At 41.5% G+C, this 15,093-nt stretch overlaps 1 protein-coding gene across 1 annotated transcript in view; it reads right to left on the reverse strand.

Annotated features, from left to right (window-relative positions):
- LOC135504942 (SH3 and multiple ankyrin repeat domains protein 2-like) overlaps nt 1-13,768 on the reverse strand; it is a 59,137-nt gene extending 45,369 nt beyond the window's left edge. Inside the window, 1 exon segment of the mRNA XM_064923891.1 lies at nt 13,300-13,768. The gene's annotated coding sequence lies outside the window, so the exon portion shown is untranslated.
- Between the last annotated feature and the right edge of the window lie 1,325 nt (nt 13,769-15,093).

Below are 15,093 nucleotides of genomic sequence, written 5' to 3' on the forward strand. Positions count from 1 at the left end.
TCCTCTAACATTTTACCAGGTCTTTGCTCCTTTCATATTTATTTTGATCCTGACAAACTCCCCAGTCCCTGCAGGTGACAAGCATACCCATAACATGATGTGCCACCACAATAGTTGTTTTACATTTAATTTTAAAACAGCAAAATGTAAAGATTGTGCAAGGGGTGTGTAGACTTTCACTGGGCACTGTAAGCTTCAGTGGATCATTTCCAGGCCACAAACACTCCTTGAGGCCATGTTGTATGCTAGCTACGTTTCTAACTACTGTTTTATAACAAACTGAGGCAGCACTTGATGCAAAAATTCAATGTGAGACAGTGAACTATCTAAAATGTATACATTTTCAGATTTTGCAGGTAAATACAATTAAATGTCTGTCAAAAATAAATGTAAAAATAAATGCCTTAAAAATGTACTTTAAATCAGATAAGAACAAATAATAGTATAATTCAGCATCCTAACAATGATTCAAACAGCTATTCAAACATACATTATATCTAATAATTAATTAAGTGCTTGATTACACTATTTGGTAAACAATTCCCAACTCTTTGATCTACACTTAAACCTCCCCATCCAACAACTTCCCTTCACAAAGGGTCATCCTTTTTCTGGAAACATCTAGCCATCCCCCAAGGTTACAGATGGGCTGACAAGGTTTCAAACAGACAGCTTGGAATCACACTAATAGACAGCTATCACACTCATCTGTGCTGAGTCTAGCTAGAAAGCAGCTAAGGTGACAGACCACTCAATCCGGGCTAGGCTGGCGGTGGTCTGGTGCATATCAAAAGTGGGCTCTCTTTCCCCACCAGACTGGGTGTAAATGGGTCAGGTGGAATGTGTGTTGAGGGCCTTGCCTGCCTGGGATAGGCTATACTTGGTGGGGAGGGTGGGGAGCCTACTGTGCAGAGCACATTTTAGCTCTAATGTCCCCAATGCTATTTTTGAAAGCTCCCTTTCTACCGGAATGTAATTCTTTGGTTTTCAAGCTGATAAATGTATTGCATTTACAATTCACTTTTAAATAAGACGCATGGTACAAATCTTGCTAAAGTGTTGGTCCCATGTTTCATGAGCTGAAATAAAAGATCCCAGACATTTTTCATATGCACAAAATCTTATTTTTCAGTTTACATCCCTGTAAGTGAACCTTTCTCCTTTGCCAAGATAATCCATCCGAGACCCTGGGTTGGCGCCCAGGCTCTGTCGTAACCGGCCGCGACCAGGAGGTCCGTGGGGCAACGCACAATTGGCCTAGCATCGTCCGGGTTAAGGAGGGCTTGGCCGGTAGGGATATCCTTGTCTCATCGCGCACCAGCGACTCCTGTGGCGGGCCGGGCGCAGTGCACGCTAACCAAGGTTGCCAGGTGCACGGTGTTTCCTCTGACACATTGGTGCGGCTGGCTTCCGGGTTGGATGCGTGCTGTGTTAAGAAGCAGTGCGGCGTGGTTGGGTTGTGTATCGGAGGACGCATGACTTTCAACCTTAGTCTCTCCCGAGCCCGTACGGGAGATGTAGCGATGAGACATGATAGTAGCTACTAAAACAATTGGATACCACAAAAAAATGGGGAGAAAAAGGGGTAAAAATTCAACAAACAAAAAACCCCAGCATGATCATTACAGAGGTGCATCTTCAGCTGGGGACAATAAAAGTCCACTCTAAAATGTGCAGTTTTGTCACACAACACAATACCACAGATATCTCAAGTTTTGAGGGAGCGTGCAACTGCAGGAATGTCCACCAGAGCTGTTACCAGATCATTTAATGCAAATTTCACAACCATAAGCCGCCTCCAAAGTCCTTTTAGAGAACTTGGCAGTACGTCAAACCAGCTTCACAACCACAGACCATATGTAACCATGCCAGCCCAGGACCTCCACATCCGGCTTCTTCACCTGCGGGATTGTCTGAGACCAGCCATCAGCTGTTGAAACTGAGGAGTATTTCTGTCTGTAATAAGCCCTTTTGTGGGGAAGAATTCATTCTGATTGGCTGGGACTGGCTCCCCAGTGGGTAGGCCTGGCTCCCAATTAAGTGGGCCTATGCCCTCCCAGGCCCACCCATGATTGCGTTTATATTTTTGTTCAGTATAGTAACATTGTGCAGACTGCAGACTCTGTATGAGTTAGACTTCTGCAGATCTTATTACCAACACAATCCCGTCATCAAATGTTTCCTCAAGAATTTAGATTAATGACTCAATCTCTGGGGCTTTCCATTTAGAAAGCCCCAGAAATTGTGGGTGGGGGGAGGGCAGTATATTGGGGATTCAAGGCAATAACAAACATGCTGTTAAATTAATATAGTACAAATTCATCGTTTTAACACCTATTTCCAATGTGAGGTGGCTGTCTCAAACCCTGACTCCTAAACTTCATGTTTGAAAATAAAGCAATTCATTATTCTAGTAATTTTTTAACAGTATTATTTTAATAGAACATCTTGAGTTGTTAATTTATAACATTGACATGTACTGATCTAAATAGTAGGTCTGTTCATTTTAAAACATCTTTAAAAAAAAGGTGTTCCCACCTTCTGATGTCACTATCGAATCACACACATTAAAAGACTATAGAATATCTGCCTTAAGCCGTATCCCTACAAATATCACCAGGTGATGGGAAAGCACCCCTCCCCAGCATGGCCAAATGGAGTAGTCTGTCTGCAAACATTTTGGAGAAAATGAGTGAGCAAGTCAGTAAATTATGTATTTTTAAAAAGTGTCACAACCGAACATCTAATATACGGTTTTGGGACTAAAATATGTTTGCTTGGACGTACACTATCATTCAAAAGTTTGGGGTCACTTAGAAATGTCCTTGTTTTTGAAAGAAAAGCCATTTTTTGTCCATTAAAATAACATCAAATTGATCAAAAATACAGTGTAGACATTGTTAATGTTGTAAATCCCGGCTTCTGGTATGTGCGGTCATTGTGGGGACGACGTTGTCAATACACTTACAGTGCCTTCAGAAAGTATTCATACCCCTTGACTTGTTCCAGGTTGTGTTACAACCTGAATTCAAAATGGATAATAAAATAATATAACAATATTTACCCTACAATACTCCATAATGAGCCCATAATGACAAAGTGAAAACATCTTTGGAAATGTATTGAACATTTTAAACAGAAATATCTCATTTCCATAAGTATTCACACCCCAATACATGTCAGAATCATCTTTGACATTTACAGCTGTGAGAGTTTCTGTGTAAATCTCTCTGCACTTCACAAAATAGATGGCTTCATGAAGAAGGAAAATTATGTGGATATATTGAAGCAACATCAAGACATCAGTCAGGAAGTTAAAGCTTGTCGCAAATGGGCCATCCAAATGGACAATGACCCCAAGCATACTTCCAAAGTTGTGGCAATTGTCCGTAGAGCTCCGAGACAGGATTGTGTCGAGGCACAGGGTAGCAAAACATTTCTGCAGCATTGAAAGTCCCCAAGAACACAGTTGCCACCACCATTCTTAAATGGAAGAAGTTTGGAACCACCTATACTCGTCCTAGAGCTGGCCGTCCGGCCAAATTGAGCAATCGGGGGAGAAGGGCAATGGTCACTCTAACAGAGCTCCAGAGTTCCTCTGTGTAGATGGGACAAACTTTTCTGCAGCACTCCACCAATTAGGCCTTTACGGTAGAGTGGCCAGACAGAAGCCACACCTCAGTAAAAGGCACATGACAGCCCACTTGGAGTTTGCCAAAAGCACCTAAAGGACTCTCAAACCAGGAGAAACAAGATTCTCTGGTCTGATGAAACCAAGATTGAAGTCTTTGGCCTGAAAAACAAGCGTCACGTCTGGAGGAAACCAGGCACCGCACATCACCTTGCCAATACCATGCCTGCGCTGAAGGATGGTGGTGGCAGCATCATGCTGTGGGGATGTTTTTCAGTGGCAGGGACTGGGAGACTAGTTCGGATCAAGGGAAAGATGAACAGAGCAAAGTACAGAGAGATCCTTGATGAAAACCTGCTCCATAGCGCTCAGGACCTCAGACTTGGGCAAAGGCTCACGTTCCAACAGGACAACGATCCTAAGCACACAGCCAAAACAACACAGGAGTGGCTTCGGGACAACTGTCTGAATGTGGCCCAGCTAGAGCCTGGACTTGAACCCAATCAAACATCTCTGTAGAGACTAAAAATAGCTGTGCAGCAACACTCCCCATCCAACCTGACAGAACTTGAGAGGATCTGCAGAGAATAATGGGAGAAACTCCCCAAATACAGGTGTGCCAAGCTTGTAGCGTCATACCCAAAAATACTCAAGTCTGTAATCGCTGCCAAAGGTGCTTCAACAAAGTACTGAGTATAGGGTCTGAATACTTATGTACATGTGATATTTCAGTTTTTTATTTTTAGTACATTTGCAAAAAAATCGAAAAACTTGTTTTAGCTTTGTCATTATGGGTAGATTAATGAAGAAACAAATCTATTTAATCAATTTTATAATAAGGCTGTAATGGAACAAAATGTGGAATAAGTGAAGGGGTTTGAATACTTTCCCGAATGCACTGTACGTCTGTCCACCTGACATAATGTATGTCGTAAGACGTGTGCTGAGAGTTTTGGGAAAATAGGTCATATACATTTGAAAAAAAAGAGTGGTTACCCCCAATTTACACAACTTCTGTGGAATGACCCTTAAACAGTAGCGTAATATGTACACGAGGCAGCACACTTTCTCCTCAGCTCCCTCCTCTCATGGCTGGCACGGTTTGACCGAGTGCATTAAAATGCCATGGAAAGAGCGACTGAACATGAAAGGGATCTCTGCTGCAGGTATCTTACTGTTTCACGACCACAGCAGAAAGACAGAAACACATAGGGCCAGTGGGAATATATATCAGGTTGAGAGAAAGGAAAGAGAAGAACCTGTCTCTGGGTCATTTCAATGGCCCAATAATTCCACTGTCATCTGAGTGAGACTCACTTAATATGTATGCCTGTTAGTACAAATGGTTCTGGTTGCAATTGTGAGGAACAGAAGCATACAAGATCCTAATAAACGTTGTCAGGTATGGCTGACAACTGGGGACTATGATGTCGGGTCTTGTTAAGGTTTGTTCTGTAACTCATTACTGTAGTGCAATTCGTTTTGGAGACTGTACTTCCTGACTATTAGGCAATTATTTGAGGGATGGAGTATAGGCCACTGATGATTGCTCTTCATCTGGCTCTGTGTTGGACTCGTTCTTAGAGCCTGTTATTACAGTGGAATCATTAGCTAGGAATTGCGGTGTTTCAGCAGAAGGGGAATGAAATTACTAGAGTATAATTCTGTCATTAAACCTACATTATGGTTTTGTTATTGGAAATATAAGAGCAACTGACAATGTACATTCAGATTTTTTTTAAATATTTTTTTTATTTTTACAGTGCTCTATTATGATGGCTATGTCGCAGTTTACCAGCTCCAGCTTTGCTGGCCTGTCCACTAGCCTACATATTTACTCTAGGGACTGTCCTATGTAATATGAAAGGATTGCAGAGTCAGGTGGAACAGCTATTTTGTTGTGTTGCACCATCTTATTGAGTGTCGCTCTGGCAGGCTGTTACACCAGTTACAGTAAACAACAATTGAACGCTCGTTAAAAGGATACATCTGAGGATAGCTGTCTCAAGGCCTTTAATTGATGGCACTTAAGCAACAGAGCATATAGGACGTTTGACTTGAGTAATCCTATGTTTTTCCACTCTATTAATATGTTGATCAAGTTATGTGTGTGTGTGTGTGTGTGTGTGTGTGTGTGTGTGTGTGTGTGTGTGTGTGTGTGTGTGTGTGTGTGTGTGTGTGTGTGTGTGTGTGTGTGTGTGTGTGTGTGTGTGTGTGTGTGTGTGTGTGTGTGTGTGTGTGTGTGTGTGTGCGTTTGTCCCATCTGCTGCAGTCCAGTTGTGATTTCCCAATGTGAGTGAATGAAGCTATATCGTATTGTAAATTCTGCATCTTACTGTGCAGTAGCTCGGAATTCACCCTCTTTATTCCTTGTAGGAGTCTCGCTGCCACAAAAACATGGTCAACATGTCTCCCTCTTGTCTTCCCCACTCTCCATAATAAACCCTTGAGAGATACTGCAGCAAACACCAGAGTTAAATCTCCTACACGGTGACCTGTCCATTGCTCTCTTTTATTCAGAAATGGTAGTAGGGGTACAAAGGGACATTTCCCAGTTCTGTCAAGTGGAAAAGCGCCCAATGAGACTAAGAGCATTGTGGTCTACATTCACACTTTCTTTCATTGTTGTGCTTTCCATGAACCCCATTTTCTTTCGGTTAATTTTTAACTCATTACGGTTTGATAGTAATTTCACCGTCTTTGTGGAATTAAACTGCAGTTCTGTGTATTTTCTCCTCTCTGTAAATTAATTCCCAGTTTCCCATAGAAATTCTAAGTGTCTGTAGCAAGGCTGGTATAATACACTAAGTCCAGAGAGAGGCAGGCATAGACAATTACTTTCTGTATCTATAAGATCAACGTCTCCTTTAGTTGAATCTCATGTGCATGTCTTACACCATTGACGCATAGCACATTCCCATCTTATAACAACCTCTGCCACACACAACTTGGCTAGCTAATATGACTGGTTTTTATGCCAGGCCATGACCCCAGAGATACAACTAAAGTGGTGTGTGGCTGTCTTCAAGTAAACTGTTACTTAGTGCTCTCGGCAAAGCCTGAACCCATGAATAGAGAGATCAGGTAATGATATCTATTTTGTTGACAAGCAGCAGAAAAGGAAGTGTGTGAAATTGGGTGTTGATGAGTTCTGCAATGATTCTCCTCACCTTTCCATTTCCTCATTCTACCCCTCTGAACTCCCACAGCAAGATGCAACACATTTTATAACTCTAATAGTTTATGCACCCATTGGATCAATATTTCCTTTCCAAAATTGTAGTACATAGGATGTAGGGTTGCAAAAGGGAGGGTATATTACTGGAAAATGTCTAAGTTTACCAGTAAACTACCAGAATCTGGGTAACTTTAAATTATTGGGGGGAATTTTATCAGATGACATTTAGTGGCATTCTTGGGTATCTCTGATTATCACAGGTGTCTAATTATCTCTCATCTCTGGCCCTCTGTGTGGCATTATCACATGTAAAATATATAAAATAATCAAATTAAATAATTTTTAAATAATATATAGAATGACGAATCTGTAAAACATTATCCTAAATATAAACCATCTTAGCGAATACCATTGGTGTTTAAGGCCCTGCCCCGCCCCCCTTTCGGAAAAGCTGACCACGACTCCATTTTGCTGATACCTGCCTACAGACAAAAACTAAAAAAAGAAGCTCCCACTCTGAGGTCTGTCCAACGCTGGTCCGACCAAGCTGACTCCACACTCCAAGACTGCTTCCATCACGTGGACTGGGACATGTTTCGTATTGCGTCAGATAACAACATTGACGAATACGCTGATTCGATGTGCGAGTTCATTAGAACGTGCGTTGAAGATGTCGTTCCCATAGCAACGATTAAAACATTCCCTAACCAGAAACCGTGGATTGATGGCAGCATTCGCGTGAAACTGAAAGCGCGAACCACTGCTTTCAATCAGGGCAAGGTGTCTGGTAACATGACTGAATACAAACAATGCAGCTATTCCCTCCGAAAGGCTATCAAACAAGCTAAGCGTCAGTACAGAGACAAAGTAGAATCTCAATTCAACGGCTCAGACACAAGAGGCATGTGGCAGGGTCTACAGGAAGAAATCCAGCCCAGTCACGGACCAGGATGTCTTGCTCCCAGGCAGACTAAATAACTTTTTTGCCCGCTTTGAGGACAATACAGTGCCACTGACACGGCCTGCAACGGAAACATGCGGTCTCTCCTTCACTGCAGCCGAGGTGAGTAAAACATTTAAACGTGTTAACCCTCGCAAGGCTGCAGGCCCAGACGGCATCCCCAGCCGCGCCCTCAGAGCATGCGCAGACCAGCTGGCTGGTGTGTTTACGGACATATTCAATCAATCCCTATACCAGTCTGCTGTTCCCACATGCTTCAAGAGGGCCACCATTGTTCCTGTTCTCAAGAAAGCTAAGGTAACTGAGCTGAACGACTACCGCCCCGTAGCACTCACTTCCGTCATCATGAAGTGCTTTGAGAGACTAGTCAAGGACCATATCACCTCCACCCTACCTGACACCCTAGACCCACTCCAATTTGCTTACCGCCCAAATAGGTCCACAGACGATGCAATCTCAACCACACTGCACACTGCCCTAACCCATCTGGACAAGAGGAATACCTATGTGAGACAGCTCGGCATTCACCACCATAGTACCCTCCAAGCTCGTCATCAAGCTCGAGACCCTGGGTCTCGACCCCGCCCTGTGCAACTGGGTACTGGACTTCCTGACGGGCCGCCCCCAGGTGGTGAGGGTAGGTAACAACATCTCCTCCCCGCTGATCCTCAACACTGGGGCCCCACAAGGGTGCGTTCTGAGCCCTCTCCTGTACTCCCTGTTCACCCACGACTGCGTGGCCACGCACGCCTCCAACTCAATCATCAAGTTTGCGGACGACACAACAGTGGTAGGCTTGATTACCAACAACGACGAGACGGCCTACAGGGAGGAGGTGAGGGCCCTCGGAAAATAACCTCACACTCAACGTCAACAAAACTAAGGAGATGATTGTGGACTTCAGGAAACAGCAGAGGGAACACCCTCCTATCCACATCGATGGAACAGTAGTGGAGAGAGTAGCAAGATTTAAGTTCCTCGGCATACACATCACAGACAAACTGAATTGGTCCACTCACACAGACAGCATCGTGAAGAAGGCGCAGCAGCGCCTCTTCAACCTCAGGAGGCTGAAGAAATTCGGCTTGTCACCAAAAGCACTCACAAACTTCTACAGATGCACAATCGAGAGCATCCTGGCGGGCTGTATCACCGCCTGGTACGGCAACTGCTCCGCCCTCAACCGTAAGGCTCTCCAGAGGGTAGTGAGGTCTGCACAACGCATCACCGGGGGCAGCCTACCTGCCCTCCAGGACACCTACACCACCCGATGTTACAGGAAGGCCATAAAGATCATCAAGGACATCAACCACCCGAGCCACTGCCTGTTCACCCCGCTATCATCCAGAAGGCGAGGTCAGTACAGGTGCATCAAAGCTGGGACCGAGAGACTGAAAAACAGCTTCTATCTCAAGGCCATCAGACTGTTAAACAGCCACCACTAACATTGAGTGGCTGCTGCCAACACACTGACACTGACTCAACTCCAGCCACTTTAATAATGGGAATTGATGGGAAATGATGTAAATATATCACTAGCCACTTTAAACAATGCTACCTTATATAATGTTACTTACCCTACATTATTCTTCTCATATGCATACGTATATACTGTACTCTATATCATCGACTGCATCCTTATGTAATACATGTATCACTAGCCACTTTAACTATGCCACTTTGTTTACATACTCATCTCATATGTATATACTGTACTCGATACCATCTACTGTATCTTGCCTATGCTGCTCTGTACCATCACTCATTCATATATCCTTATGTACATATTCTTTATCCCCTTACACTGTGTATAAGACAGTAGTTTAGGAATTGTTAGTTAGATTACTTGTTGGTTATTACTGCATTGTCGGAACTAGAAGCACAAGCATTTCGCTACACTCGCATTAACATCTGCTAACCATGTGTATGTGACAAATAAAATTTGATTTGATTTGATTTAATATGAAATGAAATATCGTTTTTCATTAGACTATGTCCATATGTCTTTGTTGTAAATGTTTTGGCGCCAAACTTGTTGCAGTTGTGAAAAAAAGTCAATATTTGGAAGAGTTGCAAAGTTCATTGAAAATAATGCCATTGTTGATGAGATGCTTTTTTCATTAATTAGGCTACTTTCGCTTGAACCTTATGGTTTATCCACTAAAGATTCATGGACAGTATTGTCACAGATATGGACAGTATTGTCACAGACAAAAATATGTATAATATAAATACATTTGAAAAAAATTATTCAAGCATAAATTACCTAAATTACCATAGATTAAAAAAATTACAGAAGATTGCGGTAAATTACCGGTCCAAGTGGGGCACTACTGTACGTATTAAGGAATTATTCACACCAAGAAAACTCAATTTAAATGGATAAGGTGTAGACACTGTAAACTTCTACTATTTAATATTTCAGTTGTTAAACTGTTTTACCTACTAACTGTCCACAAGTGTTTGGCTACGTACTGTACAGCAATTATATGGAAATCAGGTATACATGGTATACAAGGCACAAGTAAGTCCTGACAAATATGTAGAGTGATATTAAGTGATGGAGTTATTTTAATCTACTCTTAAACTGCTACTTCAGGATTTTGGCAATGAAGCCCTTTATTTACTTCCTCAGAGTCAAATGAACTCATGAATACCATTTTTATGTCTCTGCGTGCTGTTTAAAGGAAGTTTCTAACAAGCGTTAGCACAATTGCTAACTAGTGTTCGCGCAATGTCTGGAAGGCTATAGTAACTGCTTGCATGCTAGTAGATACATAGACTTCCAGTCATAGCACTAATGCTAGTTAGCATTGGCTTGTAAAACTTTCTCAATCTTCCTTCATACTGAATGCAGATACAGTACATGCAAATTATATTCATGAGTTCATCTGACTCTGGGGAAGAAGATAAAGGGCCAAAATCCCGAAGTATCCCTTTAAGTGATATGCCCGATTACACGAGTGTTGGTTTTGAAGAACCCCTGGTGATCATGTAATCCCTGTACTGTCCCACTTTGTATTCATTCCCATTGACTTATTCTACATTGTGTTACAGCCTGAATTCAAAACGGATATATAAATTATTAATTATTATATATATAAAATAATATAACAATAATGACAAAGTGAAAACATATTTAGAAATCTATTGAACATTTTAAAACAAAATATCTCATTTCCATAAGTATTCACACCCCAATACATGTTATAATCATCTCTGGCATTTACAGCAGTGAGAGTTTCTGGGTAAATCTCTTAGAACCTTGCACCACCAGGATTGTACAATATTTGACGTTTGTATTCATACCCATTGACTTATTCTACATTTTGTTGTGTTACAGCCTGAATTCAAAATTTATTAAATATAGGTTTTCACTCACCCATCTCACCCATGACAAAGTGAAAACGTGTTTTTGTACATTTTAGCAAATTTATTGAAATAAAATACGATAATATCTAATTTACATAAGTATTCACACCCCCTGATTCAATACATGTTAGAATAACCTTTGGCAGTGATTATAGCTGTGAGTCTTTCTGGGTACGTCTCTAAGAGCTTTCCACACCTGGATAGTACAATATTGACATAATTATTAAAACAATTCTTCTAGCTCTGTCAAGTTGGTTGTTGATCATAGCTAGATTGCCATAGATTTTCAAGCTGATGTTGCCCTTTCCTGCAGTCAATGACCAAAAGAGCACTCTTTGGCCTCATGGGTGGAACTTTATTAATATTTTTTATAATTTCATCATTAATAAAGTTTTTTTTTTTTAACTGGTGTTTCCATGTCAAACATTTTTGTTATATCCAATTTGTAAGTCGCTCTGGATAAGAGCGTCTGCCAAATGACTTAAATGTAAATGTTATATTTCAGTCTTCTGTATATAAAGTGTAACATTGGATGCAAACTCAAAATGTAATACATTTCTACTCTATATCTATTTTAAAGTTGACTTGTTTAAGACCACCAAGAATCACTCTGTGTGAACATGATTTAGCCCACTGCAGTAAAATGTTACAAAACTGTAACTAGGCCACTCAGAAACATTCAATGTAATCTTGGTAAGAAAATCCAGTGTATATTTGGCATTGTGTTTTAGATTATTGTCCTGCTGAAATGTTAATTTGTTTCCCAGTGTCTTTAGGAAAGCAGAATGAACCAGGTTTTCCTCTTGGATTTTGCCTCTGCTTAGCTCTATTCAGTTTATTTTTATCCACAAAACTGACAAGCATACCCATAACATGATGCAGCCACCACCATGCTTGAAAATATAAAGAGTTGTACTCAGTGATGTGTTGTATCTGCCCCAAACACGTTTTTTTATTCAGGACACATTTTTCCCAGTTTTACTTTGTTGTCTTATTGCAAACAGGATGTTTGTTTTAGAATATTTGTATTCTGTACAGGCTTCCTTCTTTTCACTTTGTCATTTAGGTTAGTATTGTGGAGTAACTACAATGGTGTTGATCCATCCTCTTTTTTCTCCTATTACAGCCATTGAACTCTGTAACTGTTTTAAAATCACCATTGGCCTCATGGTGAAAACCCTGAGAAACACTGTTTCCTTCTTCTCCGGCAACTCAGTTAGGAAGGACGCCTGTATCTTTGTAGTGACTGGATGGATTGATACACCATCCAAAGTGTGACTACTACTACTTCACCATGCTCAAAGAGATATTCATTGTCTGCTTTTAAAATGTTGACCCAGTTACCAATAGGTACCCTTTGTGAAGCATTGGAAAACCTCCTTGGTGTTGGTGGTTGAATATGTGCTTCAAATTCACTGCTCGACTGTGGGCCTTTACAGAAAATTGTATGTGTGGGGTACAGACATGAGGTAGTCATTCAAAAATCATGTTAACCAATATTAGTCCAGTCAACTAATGTGACTTGTTAAGAAAATGTTTACTCCTGAACTTATTTAGACTTGCCATAACAAAGGGGTTGAATATTTATTGACTCAAGACATTTCAGCTTTTTATTTTGTATTAATTTGTAATATGTACTCTTTGACATTATGGGGTATTGTGTGTAGGCAAGTGACACAGAATCTCAGTCAAGGGGTGTGAATACTTCCTGTATAATGCATAAAACGTTATACATTATATTAGACCTCTTCACCACCATCACTCTGTAGTACTCTGCTTTTTCAACAGACTCCAGCGCTGTGCTCACTTCACTCTCTAAAGAACACAGCGCCTTTCCAGCTCACACCCCACTCTGTTCAAATCATGCATCGCTGAGATTATGCCACAAACCTCTTGCGTATATCCAAGCTTCCTTCTAGGCATCTTACCTTTCTCTTTTTGCACAGTGGATCCCTGTCATCAAACCATCACCCCTATCCTATTACTCGCTGTGCCTTCCTGACACTTCTCCTGTCACCTATCTCGTCGGTCCCCAATCACCAAAACCTGCTCTACATTCCGTGGCTCTTAAGATTTACCTACTAATGTTACTCTATCAATTATTCTTTAAGACAATACATCAGCATATAACTAAAAAGAAACCTGAATCATAAATACCTTTTACTGGACTGTGTTCTGTTTCTTTGTATCCGCAGTGACCTCCTCTATACACCCACAAAGAGAGCAAGGAAGACCAGTGGAGATGAGTAAAGATCCAGAAGGACAAATAAGGAAAGGTAAAAAAAGAGCAAATGTTTTTCCCTCCATTCAAAATGACATTTTCAGCTCTTCCCACTATATAAAGGAGTATCAATGGGACCCAGAGCAACTGCACTGAGCAGCAGCCTCTACTTCGAGGGGGATCTGACAACCTCTCTCTCACACACATACACACACTATTTCACCTGCCCTACCCCCTCTATAGCACTGTCTCCATCTCTCCCTCGCACACACACTCACATACTCTCCCTCTCCAATGTGGCTCATTCAAACAGTCCTGCTTTCTCTTTCTCTCTCTCTCTCTCTCTCTACAGCTGGTAGGTGGATCTCACTCATTCACTATCCCCCCTCTCCCTTTACCTCAATTTTCCACTCACTCACTCACTCACTCACTCACTCACTCACTCTAGCTGCTCTTGTTACTCTCTATTCTGACTTTCTATCCCTCTCTCTCCCTCTCATCCTACCCCTCTCGCTCTCTCACAAACACACACTCTCTTATTTCCTCTTGTCCCCCAATATTCTACCTCCCTCTCACACACTCTCCTTCTCCTTGTCCCTTGCAATTCTCTCTCCCTGCATCCAACCTTCTCTCACATACATTCTCTCTTCTCTCATGATAGTATGCCCCCCCCCTCCGGTGTACATCTACCACTGAACCTGCCGTCTCCAGCCTCTGTAGTACTGTTTCAGTACATATACGGTAAGGGCCCTCATAAGGGCTCTCTGCTTCACCGTTCTCTGAGCCTGAGATGGCGTGTCTGTTCTATTTAACACACTACACTCCAGTCCTACATTGGCTCTCTATCGAGTTTTACTGTGTCCTATGTCCTGATTCTGATAAACAAGCTTTCCTCTTGCCTTCTGAGTTAACCTTTTGCATGCCAATGGGAAGGAGAAGAAGTGGGTCATGGGCAGGCAGAGGAGAGAGCAGGGATTGTGTGGATATCTGTGGTGTGTGTGTGTGTGTGTGTGTGTGTGTGTGTGTGTGTGTGTGTGTGTGTGTGTGTGTGTGTGTGTGTGTGTGTGTGTGTGTGTGTGTGTGTGTGTGTGTGTGTGTGTGTGTGTGTGTGTGTGTGTGTGTGTGTGTGTGTGTGTGTGTGTGTGTGTGTGTGTGTGTGTGTAAAGGGAGAGGAGAAAAATAATTTAATGATTAGGATGAAAGAAAGAGTATATACTGTTGTATATATAGTTCATGCAAAGAAATGTAAAAAATTGCTTTCATTACACAGGGAGAATACATAGTAAGTTCTAATATAAAAGCAATTTTGGCTATTTATCAATTCATTACAAACAAAGGCCATGACCTAGTGAGATATGCATGGCGGAGGCTCAATCAAGCTAATCGTCTTGACTACTTTCGTACGTCTTTCTCACTTGCACCAAAAGTTTAAAAAAGTGTTGAGAGGGGACAGAATAATTGGCATATACATTATTACCCTTGTAGAATTTCCACGTGGGTGAGGATAATGGAAATTTAATCAAAGCCTGTTGGATGACAACTTGTTTTTAACTAGGACAGAATAATTTATAACTGACTTTCTCCATCATAACATACAGTTGAAGTCGGAAGTTTACATACACCTTAGCCAAATACATTTAAACTCAGTTTTTCACAATTCCTGACATTTAATCCTAGTAAACATTCCCTGTCCTAGATCAGTTAGGATCACCACTTTATTTTAAGAATGT

Source organism: Oncorhynchus masou, chromosome 18 (assembly GCF_036934945.1).
Source record: "Oncorhynchus masou masou isolate Uvic2021 chromosome 18, UVic_Omas_1.1, whole genome shotgun sequence".
NCBI classification, from domain to species: domain Eukaryota; kingdom Metazoa; phylum Chordata; class Actinopteri; order Salmoniformes; family Salmonidae; genus Oncorhynchus; species Oncorhynchus masou.